This window comes from Cryptomeria japonica, chromosome 2 (genome assembly GCF_030272615.1).
Source record: "Cryptomeria japonica chromosome 2, Sugi_1.0, whole genome shotgun sequence".
Taxonomy (NCBI): Eukaryota; Viridiplantae; Streptophyta; class Pinopsida; order Cupressales; family Cupressaceae; genus Cryptomeria; species Cryptomeria japonica.
This window is the reverse complement of record NC_081406.1, coordinates 41,816,029-41,831,904: the sequence shown is the minus strand read 5'-3', so window position 1 is coordinate 41,831,904 and position 15,876 is coordinate 41,816,029.

Sequence of the window (15,876 nt, the reverse complement as noted above, 5' to 3'; positions counted from 1 at the left end):
AAAACACATAAATAATAACAGAGAGGAGACAATTTTAGCGTGGTTCACCCAAACTCGGGCTACGTCCACCAAACAAAGAGTCCAATATTATTATCTGGTAAATCAAACTGATTACAACCAACAATCCCTTGCAACTCAATGCCACTACAAAATGCTACAAAAATTCTCTACAGAAAACCCTAACCCTTAGCCGTTTTATCAAGACTTATGTTGGTTACAAAATTAGGATTACAATATGTCAGCCAATAGAAAAATAACACACGATGCCTTTATAAAATAATAAAAGTACAATTTTCAAATTAACCTCCACTTCTATCAACGTTGCCCCCAAACCCCTGTTAAATAATTTGTGGGGAAACTGTGCTGATAGAAGGGGAAAAATTAACCTTCAAGTCTGATTAGGATCCATATAAAAACAATCTCCCACTTGGAGATTTATCAGACTCCACAACATAACACCACCTTGAGTATTTTTGGTCCAGGTGGCTTATTTTGTGTGATAATGTTTATTCTATCTTGGTCAACCCTTAATTAGGTTTTTGATGTTCTATCTCATTTAAGGAATGTAGGTGGATGAGTTGTGTATGGAATGCGTGTGAATTGATGATAATTTTATGTGAATGATATGCAAGTAGATTTGAGTTTGTGAATGTGCGAAAGTTAGTTTGTGAAGAACTTTGAAGGTGATATATTTAGGAAGATAATGTGTAGAGGTAGTGACAAAGTTTAGAAATATTTGTCATGATAGTGATCGCATGATATTGATGTTCAAGGAAAAGTTCTTGTTTAGGAGATCCTTCTCATATGATTTCTGCTATTTGTTTTGTTGTTGAATGACAAAGGGTCTTGTTGATGGGTGTTTTGACACACTCACTAATAGGTAGGCAGAACATGAATGCACATACCACCTCTCCTAAAAAAAATCAATCTCGAGATTGAAAACTCTAAGGTCTCTGTAGTTGGGTCATGACGGTGTTGGGTAACTTGGTGGTTGACATAGTTGTACTCGTTAAGGGGCCAGTTGATCCGAACATTTCTGATTTATTTGCATAAGCTAGAAACTAAAACTAACCGTCGAGAAATAAATAATAAAAGTGAAAGAGTATGCAATATGATGATGAACATTCAACACACATTCGATCCAATAATATCAAGTAAATATGGAGGAGATGGGAATACTCATACATTAACACAATCATAAATTTGACATACTAACTGTATCAACTTAAGCTTCACCTTAGAGATTAAACCTGCAAATTCATTAGTCTATCATACAAATATAACTCAAGTTTCAACCAATGAACAATAGGAAATGAAAAAGAAAATATAAGATTATACCTTCATGATTTATGTCTCATTGTGTCTAACCCCATTGTTCTTGGTTGCAGATAATTTTGCTCTCAGACAAGCACTGGTAGCTTCCAAGATGACAAGTGTGGAATGGACTAGTAATTGATATGATATGCAAAACTAAACTATGATAATGATTTATGCTAAATTGCTCAAAAACAACTCTAAAAATGCTAAGCAAAAGAACTCACAGATGCAAAGATAAAGACTCCCGATTGACTGTAAGATTAGCTATTAGTTTCAAAAATGGCTTAGGAGACCTCTATTTATAGATTTTTTAGTGCATAAGCTTAGGTGACAGAGATCAACGATCATGATTAAATCTTGCAAATTGGATGGCTATGAGCAAGAGGTTGAAATGTGAGGGAGAAAGGTGGAAGATGTTCCTCCTACACCTACATGATGGAGGAAAAGGTGGAAGGAGAAGCCAACTGTCATTCATCTCACCTTGACTGAGAAGAAGACTTGAGAGAATATAGGATAGTTGGAGAAGATTTAGGGATAAGAGGACAAGTGGACTCAACTTTCTCCAAAGATGTAGGAAGGTTGGAGAAAATATAGGGAAGTTGAGGAATGTGTGTACGTACACATTATTTGAAGAATAAATTGGAAGTTGGAGATAATGATGCATATTAATATCTTAGCCACATGATTGATGAGTTGGCAAGGAAGAAGTGATGTGGAGATGAGGGTGAGTTGGAAAAGGAAGATTAAATAATTAACGAATTATTTAATTGATGAGACTATAGGATAGTGGATAGAAGAATAATTAAATATAAGATAATTTAATTAATTGATTAGAAGAAAGGATAAATGAATTAATTAATAAAATGTTTTAATTAAATTACTTAATAGAAGAATATGAAATGAATTAAATAAATTAATCTTTTCAAATTAACTATTTAATAGAAGAATAATCATTAAATAAATATAAAATATTTATTTAATTGCTCATAGCCAATTTTATGTGTATACACTAATGAAGCTAAATTCGATGGAAAGAAATACTAAGCCATATTAATAACATTAACAACAATCACCATAAAGTTGAGAGTGCAAATGTGAAGGTGGATGAAAACCTTGGGAAGGAGATCAACGCTTATGATGAAGGTCAACATGATGTTTTAGCTCCTATTCAGCCTCAAGAGCCTAAGAAGAATGATTTGATAGAAACTATAAATCCGGATGTTGCTGCTTCTGGTGATGATGTGCAGGAACCCGAGGATCAGAACAATCGGAAGACTCCGAGGTATGTCAGACTAAATCATTCTGAGAATAAGATTATTGGTGATAAGAATAAAGGTGTGATGACTAGAAGAAGGTTAGCTACAAAAGAAATATGTTTGATTTCTAAAGTTGAACCTAAAGATGTTGTTGAAGCCTGTAAAGATGATAACTGGATAAGAGCCATGGAAGAAGAGTTAGAACAGAGTGAAAAGAACAACACTTGGGAACTTGTGCCTAGACCTAAGGATAAAAATGTTATTGGTACTAAATGGGTTTTTAGGAACCAATTGAATGAAGCCGACGAAGTAGTCAAAAATAAAGATAGACTGGTCTACAAAGGATATTCACAACAAGAAGGGATTGATTATGAAGAAAATTTTGCTCTGATTGCTAGAATTGAAGCTGTTAGATTGTTGCTTGCTTATGCTGCTTATAGAGATTTCAAGGTATATTAGATGGATGTCAAAACTACATTTTTGAATGGTCATCTAGAAGAAGTTTACATTGAACAACCTGATGGATTTTCATTGTCAGATGATGGAGACATGGTATGTAAGTTGAAGAAAGCACTTTATGGATTGAAACAAGCTCCTAGAACCTAGTATGCTAGGTTAGACAAATACTTGCTAAAATTGGGATTTATCAAAGGTGCTGCTGATAATAATTTGTACTTTAAGATTGAAAATGATAATATTTTGATTGTTGAAGTCTTTGTTGATGACATTATCTTTGGTGGTGATGATGATATGAGTATGAAGTTTGCCGGTGATATGCAAAAAAATTTGAGATGTCTATGATTGGTGAGATGAAATTTTTCTTAGGTTTGCAGATTGCACAGACACGAAAAAGTATCTTTATATCTCAAACTAAATATGTGAAGGTAATGCTTAAGAAGTAGATGATTCTTAACCGGTTGGAACTCCTATGGTGACTAGTTGTAAATTGTCTAAAAATAATGAATCTCCTAAAGCTAATCAAAGTTTGTATAGATCTATGGTTGGTGGACTGCTATATCTTACTCAGAATAGACCTGACATTATGCATGCTGTGTGTATGGCTGCTAGATATCAAGCTGATCCGAAGGAGAGTCATGTCACTCCTATTAAAAGAATATTCAGATATCTAAAGGGAACTGATGATTATGGTTTATGGTATCCAAAGAATGATGACTTCATGTTGTGTGCTTACACTGATGTAGATTGCGTTGGTGATGTTGATGACTGGAAGAGTACTCCTGGTGGAGAATTCTTTTTAGGTAAGAAGTTGGTTTCATGGGATAGCAAGAAGCAAGATTCAGTATCTTTATCTACTGCTGAAGCTGAGTACATTGCTGTTGCTAGTAATTGCACTTAAATAGTTTGGATGAAGCAAATGAAAGATATAAGAGTTATTTATGATGAGCCTACTATTATATATTATGATAATTCCAGTGCTATAAACATGTCTAAGAATCCAGTGCAACATTCAAAGACTAAGCATATATCAATTAAATATAATTACTTAAGAGAGAAAGTCAGTGAACAAAAGGTGAAGCTGGAATATGTATCTACAAAGGAACAAATTGCTGATATTTTCACTAAGCCTTTGCCTACAGATACATTTGTCTATTTGAGAGACAAGTTAGGGGTATCCACCCCTTCTGATGAGAATTAGATGCATTGAGTTGCATCGATCCGGGGGAATTCAGAGCCTTATTCTTTTATCTAGATTGATGAGTTGGTGTTGCTCCTCTGCTGGAGTAGTTTGTTGATTTGGTTGTGTATCCCAGGGAGAGAGATTCATGATTATGTATTGAGAGTTTGATTTTCTGTTTTGGAGATCTTTGGAATTTCCATCAAAGGGGGAGAGAGATCATTTGAAAAACTGCTTTATTTATCTTGATCTAAGGGGGAGTTTGCTGGTGATATCTTCTTTCTTTGCATTGACTATTTTTCACATTCATATGTTGCCATCAATGCCAAAGGGGGAGATTGTTGGATTTGGTTGATCATTACTGCTGCTAGGATATGTTGTTGTCATTGATGTCAACATATTCCTATGGTCTATTTTGATGAGTTTGGGAAGAGTTTTTGATCGATTTTTGTAGTTTGGTTTTGCTGATCACTATTTTACAGAATCCGGTATTTCCTTCACTATATTTCGGTGTGACCAGATCTTGTGCCAAGACTTTGGATTATTATTTGGGATGATCTTGTGTATCTTCATTTCACAAGGTTCATGATGTGGTGCTCCACAAGTTATCTTTCCTCGTGACAGTTGCTGATTGGTTGTGTTCTTGAGCTTTGAGACGTTGACCGATGAAGATTTGAAAAGAGGTGTGGTGCAACTGTTTCAGATGATTCTAACATGCTTGCTGGTGTTTCCTAGTCATGTTCTATTTGTTTTGGCAATCCGTATTGACCGCTGAGCAAGTTTTTGGTGATTTCTATGAACCGGTAATGATTTTTTCGTGTTTGTGGTATTTCTGGTGGTGTAGCGTGTTGCAGTTGATCTTGGAAGGATTTCCGGTGGATGTGATCATTTGGGAATTTGAATTAGGTCCATGATATGTAATGTAAATCATAATATTGGTCCGGTGGTCGATCTTTGTATCGTGCAATATAATTTTGTAATTGTGAGTTGAGGGTTTAGCCGACCTTGTTATCAAGGCTGATGATTTGTATATATAGGTGAGATGCTTATGTAATTTAGGTTTTTGTATTATGCCTGCATTATCAGAGAGAGGTGATTGTGCAAACAAGAGATTTATCATTTAGTGAAGTGTTGAGGTGAGATTGGTGTTGTAGAGCAGACAATTATGCTTAACTGGAACTGTCATAGAGGCATTTGTAGATGCTGTCATTGTAGTTCATTCCTTCCAGATTGTAGTTCAAATTATATTGTAAGTCAGTGAGAATTCCCTGAGGGTTGTATCCTTCCAGGCATTTAGCTTTTGAGCAATGAGTTCTAGGCAGTGTGCTTGAATGCATGTGCATTCCCTATTGTAATATTTTCACATACTACTACAAAGTATCATCTTATTGTGGGTAGGTTCCCACCGTGGTTTTTCTGTTAACCAGGTTTTCCACATCAAAAATCTTGGTGTTGTGTGCCATGTTGTTAATTTTCTTATCTGTTATTACTGTAGTCTACCGTTTTATGTTTTGAAGCTTAATTTGTTGTGATCTAGTGAAGACTAATTCACCCACCCTCTCAGTCTTACTTCTTGAATGATGCTAACAGCTGTATTTAGTAATACTGGATGTGTAATTAGAAAAGGAAAAAATGGAAAGTTGGTAGTAGAAGGCATTAGGCTAAGTGGAAATGTTTACTACATAAAGGATAGAAGTGGAAACATATGTTTTCTGACTCCGAGAAGTGAATGCTGACTATGGCATAAAAGGACGTGACATTTAAACTTCAATAACATGATAAAGATTTTTAAGACTATAGATATTAGAGATTTACCAAGGATCGTCAATGTTGGATATGGTTGGTCATTGCTGCTGCTAGGATATGTTGTTGTCATTGATGTCAACATATTCCTGTGATTTGATCCGGTGTACTTGGAAAGATCTTCTGATCCGGTTTAGTAGTTTGGTTTTGCTGATCATTGTTTTGTAGAGGTTGATATTTCCTTCGTTATATTCCGGTGTGATCAGATCTTGTGCTGAGACTTTGGGATATTGTTTTGGATGGCCTTATGTATCTTCATTTCAGATGGTTCATGATTTGGTGCTCTACAAGTTATCTTTCTTCATGACAGTCGTTGATTGGTTGTGTTCTTGAGCTTCTAGACATTGACAGATGAATATTTGAAAAGTGGTTTTGGTGTAGCTATTCTAGATGATTCTAATGTGCTTGCCGGTGCTTCCTAGTTGTTTCCTATTTATTTTGGCAATCCACATTGTTTTTTGTGTTATTTTTTTGGCGGTTTTCATCAACCGGTATTGATTTTCATGTTATGCGATATTTATGGTGGTGTAGCGTGTTGCGATTGATCTTGGCGTGATTTTCGATGGAGTTGATCGTTTGGGAACTTGAATTAGGAACATGCTATGCTATGTAAATCATTATATTGGTCCGGTGGTCAATATTTATATCATGTGATGTAATTTTTGAATTAAGGGTTGAGGGTTTAGCCGACCTTGTTATCAAGGTTGATGAATTGTATATATAGGTGAGTTATTCAAGTAGTTTGGGTGTCGATGTTGTGTTTGCATTATTAGAGAGATATTTGTGTGTGAACAAGTGATTTATCCTTCGGTGTTGAGTTTGAGGTGAAATTGGTGTTGCAGGGCAAACATCTGTTCTTAACCAAAACTATAATCAGACATTTGGAGATGCTATTATTTTAGTTCACTTCTTCCAGATAGTAGTTCAAATCTTATTGTAAGTCAGTGAGACTTCCCTGAGGGTTGTAGCCTTTCGGGCCATTATATTTGAGCAATGAGCTGTAGGTAGTGTGCCTGAATGCATATGCATTCCGCGTTGTAACATTTTCACATACTACTGTAGAGTATCATCTTAGTGTGGGTAGGTTCCCACTATGGTTGTTCCCTTAACTGGGTTTTCCACGTAAAAATTATTGGTGTTGTGTGTTGTTCTGTTAATTTGCTTATCTGTTTATTGCTACAATTTGTTAGATCTATTGTTGTGTTTAAAGTTTTATATTTTAGTGAGAATTGATTCACCCCCCCTCTCAGTCTTCCTTCTTTGTTGCTGCTAACAATTGGTATCCGAGCTAGATCTTCCGGTAGAAGCTTGATTGCTCAAGGAGATCCAGGATGACAACTTAATGTATTCTCTTTAAGAAGGACAGTTCAAGGTTTGATGGAATCAACTATACTATATGAAAGAATAAGATTGAGGTTCACTTGAAATGTCTTGGAGAAGATTAATGGAAGATTACAAAAAATGTCTATGTTGTTCCTCAGAATGGACCATCTACTCCAGATGAGGTTGAGGAAGCAAAATATAACATTAGAGCGAAGGAAGCATTGCTTAGTGCCCTGATTGATTTAGAGATGACAAATGTTATGGGACTTTAGACCCCATATGAAATCTAGGAGAAACTTGAAATTCTATATGAAGGAGATAAACAGGTGAAAGTTGCTAAGTTGCAGAGTTTAAAAGGAAAATATGAGAAATTGAAGATGGGAGATGATGAGAACATACATTATTTTATGGCTAAGGTGAATGATCTTGTTCTAGGTATTAGATGTGCTGGTGGAAGCATTGAGGAAGATGAAATTGTTGCTAAGGTGGTGAGATCTTTGCCTCCTACTTATAAACACAAGATTGCTTCTATTGAAGAGATCCAGAGTGTGACTACAGTGACAAGAGATATGTTGGTTGGAAAGCTTGTTGCATTTGAGCTGAGTGAGTTAAGAGAATCTCATGGAAAGTCTGAGACAACATTTAGAGAATCTGCATTTGTATCTAGTAAGCAAAAGTATGATCTTGACGAGTGTAGAATATCTAGATATGCGAGAGAGAGAAAGGAGATTGAAGAGCAAGATAGAGAGCTTGATGAGTTTGAAGCACTAATTTCTCAGAGATTGACTAAAGGTGCTAGTAAGTATGATGAAAGTTGCCTTTGAAATGTTTCTCTTGTAATAAGATAGGATATTTTACTTCTAGATGCCCAGAGAGAATGGCTAAGTATGAAATTCATCATAAGTTTGATAAGCATGATAGGAATGATAGATACGAGAAGCATGATAAGCCTTATAAGTCTAACCAAAAGTTTAGGAACCAGAAGAACTGCTATTATGCTGTAGAGGAAGGTGTTAAAGATGATGAATCAAAAGGAGATGAAGTTGCATTTATTGCCATTAAAGAGGATAGACCTGTACCTATTGATTCCACTAGCTGTTCTATTGAGGAGAAAGCTTTGGCAGCTAAGGTAGAAGAAAAGGATGAATGGGTGATTGGCAGTAGTTTTTCACATCATATGACAAGTGATAAAAGAAAATTTGTGAGCATGAAAAGGTATGATGGTGGAATAGTTATATTTGGAGATGACAAAGCCTATGTAATCTGTGGTAGAGGTTCTATTTCTTTTGATGGTAAGCATAACACTGATGATGTCTTGTATGTTGAAGGTTTCAAGAATAATATTTTGAGTGTTGGAGAAATGGTTGATAAGGGTTATGATATACAATTCAAAGATGGTAAATGCAAGATCTTGAATGCCTCTAGTATAGAGATTGCATCTGCAACTAAGATTGAAGGTAACATTTTTCATTTGAATGCTGATGAGAAAAGTTATTTGATTGCTAAGATAGATGAGAGTTGGTTGTGGCATAGGAGAATGTGTCATGTAAACTTTGATTCAATGATAAGATCTGTTCTACACAAGCTATTAGAGATCTGCCTAAGATTGTTAAGCCTGCTAATGTGGTATGTAAGGAATGTCAGTTGGGTAAGCAAACACAAATTTCTTTCAAGAGAAAACTGTTGGCCATTTGGTGGAATTGATTATGTGTTGCATTGATTTTTTGTCATTGATGTCAACACTAGCTGTTTGGATGCTTTACCGACACCCTTCTGGTCCTGGTAGGATGAGTGGTTTTTGGTTAACTTGGATCCGGCATGATCCATTAGACTATTTGTATAGTTTGGTGATAGAATTGGCTTGTTCATGATACTTATACTTATATTTGGTCAGTTGGTTTTGGTCTAGAGATTGGATGCTATCCTGCTTGCTTAGAAGATTGATTTCTAGTTTTGGTGAGGGTTTCACCAACAGAGCTTTTGATGGAGATCTTTGATGAATTACATAAGTGGTGTTGGTGCATCTTTTGATGGAGTTCCAGGATGCTATTGGTGATCATGTTCGAGACTTGGAGGTTGGAGATCATTGTTGTGGTGTGTGGACCTATACTTGGTCTCGGTTGATCTAGGTTATGGATCAACTTTAATGTAACATGTGGATAGGACCTATTGATGTATTTTCGGGATGTCTTATGTGTTGATATTAATTATTTGGTCTAAGGCCGACATGGTTTGTAATTATGTAATTGGTTTATTTTCTAGTGGCCGACCTGATTGTTTATGGTTGAGGGTTTGTATAAATAAATGTAAGATCTCATTGTAGATCATCATGGTTAATGTAAGAAGTCATGGTCAAGGAATGCAATGTGCAAATAATGTAATATCATTCATGCAGAGGAGTTGGTCGATCATTGGAGATCGAATTGGGTTTATGTAAGAGGATTTAGTCCTTCGGTATTGAGCTTAATCAGAACTGTACTCAAGCATAGGAGATGCTATCTTTTGCATTTCAACACTTCTTCGGATTGTAGTCTTGATTTCTATGTAGTAAGTGAGACTCCTTTTGTGATGAACAGTGCGCTCTAGGATGTTGGCCTTCCTGCAAGTGCGGGCTCCTCAATTGTAATTCACATACTTACTGTAGAAGCATTATCTGACTTTGGGTAGGCTTCCCACCGTGATTTTTCCCTTTATCGAGTTTCTACGTATAAATCTTGGTGTCATGTGGATGGCATTTATTCCGTGATTATTTTTTATGCTTAATTTGTTTAACTGCATTCCGGTATTAATGTTTTGGGTTCTGGTATTAATATTTTGGGTTTCGGTATTAATGTTTTGGGTTCCGGTATTAATGTTTTGGGTTCCGGTTGAGCTTAACTGAAACTGTACTCAGGTATAGGAGAAGCTATCTTTTGCAGTTCAACACTTCTCCGGATTGTAGTCTAGATTTATATGTAGTCAGTGAGACTCCTTTTGTGATGAGCAGTGTGCTCTAGGCCGTTGGCCTTCCTGCAAGTGCATGCCCCTTCATTGTAATTCATATACTTACTTCATAAGTATTATCTGACTATGGGTAGGCTTCCCACCATGGTTTTTCCCTTTACCGGGTTTTCCACGTATAAATCTTGGTGTTATGTGGATGGCTTTTATTCTGTGATTATTGTTTATGCTTAATTAAATTAACTGCTATTCCGGTATTATTGTTTTTGGTTCCAGTATTAAAGATTTAACTGCTAATGCTTTCGATAATCTGTGAAAACTGATTCACCCCCCCTCTTAGTTGTCTTCCAGTTATCTGAACTGTCTAACATTTGGTATCAGAGCTTTGATCCTCTCTGCAGAAAGCTTAACTGCTTGAGGAAGATCCTATGACGACTAATAGTTCAAGTTCATCTAGTTCTTTTGGAGATATCTTTCGAAGGGATATTCTGAGGCTTGATGGAACAAATTACACAGTATGGAAGATTCGGATGGAGACACATCTGACATGTCTTGGCAAGGAGATTTGGGAGATCACATAGAATGGTGTCACACCCTATAATCCAGGATCTGGCAATCCTCCTTCGGCAAACCTTGACAAGGAGCTTGAGAATGATTGTAGAGTAAGAGAAGCCCTCTTGTGTGCACTTTTTGATCAACAGATAATGAGATTAAATGATAAATCATCTGGAAAGGCTATATGGGATAAGTTGGACACTCTTAATGAAGGTGACCCTATAGTGAAGATTGCTAAACTTGATGGTTACCAGGTGAGATATGAAAATCTGAAGATGGAAGAAGATGAAAGGATATCTATATTCATGGAAAGGGTAAATGAGATTGTTATGAGATTTCAATGTTGTCGTGGTACTCTGAGCGAAGATGAAATTGTTTCTAAAGTCCTAAGAGCCCTACCACCGACTTACAAAATGAAGGCTACTGCTATAAATGAGTTGAGAATAATGGCTAATACATCTGTCAACAAAGATACCTTGGTTGCAAAACTATCTGCTTTTGAGCTTGAGAAATTTGGAGGTTCTGGAGCTGTGAAAATTGAACCTGCTTTTCATGCATCTACATCTGCAATCGGTAAGCAAGACTAGAAAGCTTTATATGCAAAGGAACTAGAAGATACAAAGAGAGAAGATGAATAATTTGATCAACTTGAAGCACAATTTGCTAGAAGAGTACCTAAAGGACCGATAGGAAGTAAGTATGAAGGAAAAGCACCTTTTAAATGTTTTGCATGCAATAAGATTGGTCATTTTGCATCTAGATGTCTTGAAAGGAATTCAAGATTTGAAGAAAGAGTTAAAAGATCTTTTAAGCCTAACCCTGGATATCAGAACAAGTATAAGTACAAGAAAAATAGAGACAAATCATGCTACATAACGGATGAGGAAGGCATTACTGATTCAGATGATGAACCGACAGAAGACTCTGCTAGTGGATCCGATAATAGGAAGGAATGGGTATTCTTGGCTATCAAGGAAGATGATCCGACACTGGAAGAGAATGTACCTGAAGAGAACACACTTTCTGCTAAAATTGAGGACAAGGATGAATGGGTAATTGATAGTGGTTGTTCACATCATATGACTAGAGATAAAGGGAAGTTTCTGTATTTGCAAGAATTTGATGGTGGACTAGTTAGATTTGGAGATGACAAAGCATGTATGATTAAAGGAATGAACTATATCATTGGATGGTAAGAACAATATTGATAATGTTTATTATGTTGAAGGTTTGAAGCATAATATTTTGAGTGTAGGACAATTGGTAGATAAGGGATTTCAATTACAGTTTAAGGATGGTAAATGCAAAATCATTAATAGATCTGGCTTGGAGATTGCAACCGGTACACAAACAAAAGGTAATATATTTTATTTAAACTCCGCTGAGAAGACATATTTGATTACACAGATTGATGAGACTTGGCTATGACATAAAAGGCCGTGTCATGTAAATTTTGATTGGATTGTGAAGATCAGTTCAACTAAGGCTATTAGGGATATACCTAAGATTATGAAGCCCTATAATCTGGTATGTAAAGAATGTCAAATGGGTAAACAGGTCAGAACCTCTTTTAGGAGTATACAAGAAAAATCAAATTATGTTCTTGATCTTATTCATACTGATTTGTGTGGCCCTGCTAGAGTTAAAAGTTTTCATGGTGATAGATATTTCATGCTAATCATTGATGATTATTCTAGAATGATGTGGGTTACTTTTTTGAGAGAAAGATATGAAGCATTTGAAAAATTTAAAATATTTAAGGCTAAAGTGGAAACTGAGATAGGATTGAAGATTAAATGTTTGAGATCAGATCATGGTGGAGAATTCACATCCGACGAGTTTACTAACTTTTGTGACAAGCATGGTATAGGAAGACAATTTTTTGCTCCTCGGACACCTCAGCAAAATGAAGTTGTGGAAAGGAAAAATAGAACTATCTTGGATGCTGCTAGAACAATGATGATGGAAGATAATCTACCTCATATCTACTGGAGAGAAGTAGTGAGTATAGCGGTTTATACATTCAAAAAAGTACACATCAAAGGAGAAACCGGGAAGACACCTTATGAATTATAGTTTGGAAATACACCTAAGTTAAGTATTTTAGAATTTTTGGTAGCAAATGTTATATCAGGAGAGATGATAGTATTGGGAAATTTGATCCTAGATGTGATGAAGACATATTTCTTGGTTATTCTAATGAAAGAAAGACATATAGATGTTATAACAAGAGATTGCAAAGAATTGTGGAGAGTGCTAATGTCAAAGTAGATGAGCTGAACAAAAGTCAAATAAGAATTTATGAGAAGGAACCGATAGTGGAAATGATTATATCTGAACTAGTAGCACCTTTATCGAAACAAAGAGTTGAAATTGTTACTCCGGCAACATCAGAGAATTCTACAGTAACTGAAGAATAGGGAAGAGGAACAAAGAGTCAGAAGACTCCTAGGTATGTGAGATTGAATCATTCTGAAGATCAAATCATTGGGGATAAGAGCAATGGAGTGATGACAAGAAGAAGACTAACAACTAATGAGGTATGTTTAATTTCACAAGTTGAACTGGTATCAGTAATTGAGGCATGTAAAGATGAACATTGGTTAAAAGCTATGGAAGAAGAATTATATCAGATTGAGAAAAATAACACATGGACTTTGGTTCCCTGACCTAAAAATAAAAATGTTATTGGAACTGTATGCGGGAAAAGTGGGTCGATAGAACTCAATATGTGAAAAACGGAGCTCTATGGAGCCTTGCTCACACACACACAAGACTTCTTGGTGCAAGCTATGGAGTAATGAAGTATCACTCAGCTTCCCAAGGTTGGTCCCATGGTTCTCTATCTTACACGGTCCCTCAAACCAATGTTTTTGCTCTCAGATCACTGAGCAAAATGGTTTAGGGTTGGCAAATGCAAGAACGAGGGATGCTTTTTGTTGATTTAATATGAGATGCATCCTAAGCTATGCATGATTCTAGAAATGCAATAAACTAGCTATAAGATGACAAGATTAGTATAAATACTATCCTAACATGATATATTAGTCTATGATTGAGCTAATGATAATAGAAAGTGTAGTCACACAAATCTGTCTAGCTTAATTAAATAAATATTCGATATTTATTTGATTAAAAATCCACTAGCCACCAGTTAATTAAATTAATATTTAATTAATTCATCCCCAAACATTCTTCTATTAATTAAATAAATTATTCAATTTATTTTAATTAATTCATTAAATCAAATTCCAATCAATTAAATAAATAAAATCTATTTATTTAATTAAATCCCCTTTTCCTCTTTTAAATAAATTAAATAAAAAATTTATTTAAATCATTATCCCCACCCCACTTGCATTTTCCTACAAATGCAACTTGCACACATTTATTGAAATAAATAAATTTTTAATTTAATAAAATCCTATTTTCCCTCACCCACCAAATCCACTTGCAAAATCTAATCCCCTTCTAGATTCTTCTAACCCCTTCGTGATTAGCCTAATCCATCTCCTAATTATTGTCACATTCCTAAGCAAAATGGAGTCACTTCTCAAAGACTCCAAAGTCTTTAAAAAGCATTTAATGCTTTATGTGTTCAACAAATTAACCTCCAAAATCTTCCAAGACCACTAATGGCTCTTACATGACCATTTATGGCTCTTACATAACCATTTATGGTTATTTCAAACTTGTCCCCCCAAACATTTATTGTTTTTGACCATATCCATCCATTTCACATTTGCACAAGAGTTTATCCATTGGATAAAAGCTTTATTCTTTGAATAAAGATTTTATTCATTCAACCAACCTTGACTCTAAAATCCCAAGGTCATATCAGACATTTAATGCTTATTCCCTCTCCCCTCAACCTATCTCACATTGACACTTGTCATCCTGGGATTGGGTTGAAGGCCCTCACATGGATTTGAAATCATTCAATCCTGACCCTTGTTGAGATTATTCAATCTCAACCATCCATTGCTCCATTTTTCCTATAAATAGAGCCCATTTCTTCATAATCCAGATCCTAAAAACTTGTATGCATTTAGGCTATAGACATTTTTAGAGAGCATTTTAGCATAAGCAATCTAATATCTTGTTATTTTGGTTAAAATATATCATTTTAGCATCAATAGCATAGCATTAGCTTTTTATTTCACATTCAAAGCTCAATACTACAATCTCAATCCTCCATAAGCATCCATAGTGCAAAAAGCTGCTGAGAGCTACACTATTTTGGAACTTGGAGAGGAGAGGAACAAGGGAGAAAGGAACCAAAACCATGCTAAGAGGCAGTTGGAGATGCCTCATAATATTTGTTTCGTTTGTTAGATACATTAGCATGCTTTTAGTGTCTCTCTTGGTATGCCTTTTTAGATTAGTTTTTGATTGACTAACACTAACGGTTTTGTGTCTTTGGTGTTGTTTATCATTTGCTAACCTTGTGCCATTTAGAAGGGCATCATTTGGTGAACCCGACGTGAATCGAACACGCAACCTTCTGATTTTTTTTTGTAACTAACATGTTTGATTGTTGAAAGTGTCACATAGGTTGCGCTTTAGCGCTATTGAACACGTTCTGGCGCTATTGACAGTTTTTATTTTAGCGCTATTGTTCTTTAAATAGCGCTATTGCAAAAGTTTCAACGCTTTTGTGCCTGTTTTAGCGCTTTGGTAGTTCTTACAACGCTATTGGAAAACTTCTAGCGCTTTTGCCTCTCTGTCTCACACCTTCTTTCAGCGCTTCTGTGTGAAATAGCACTTCTGTTTAAACGCAGACTAGCGCTATTGCAATAGAATGTCGTCCAAATCGCCTTGTAACCCCTAAAATGGAAATTCTTAGGCTTGTGGAAGCCCCCCTTGAACATCGATTTTACTAACACATTTTTTTTGGTGCAGGTTAAAAACACACCTTAAAAATCACAAACTTGTCTTTTGGTGCTTAAAAACTTGACAAAAACACAAAATTGTATTGCTTTCTAGTTAGGATAAATTGTCTTTTGGTGCTTAAAATCAACACACAGTTTCTTTTATTGCATCAAA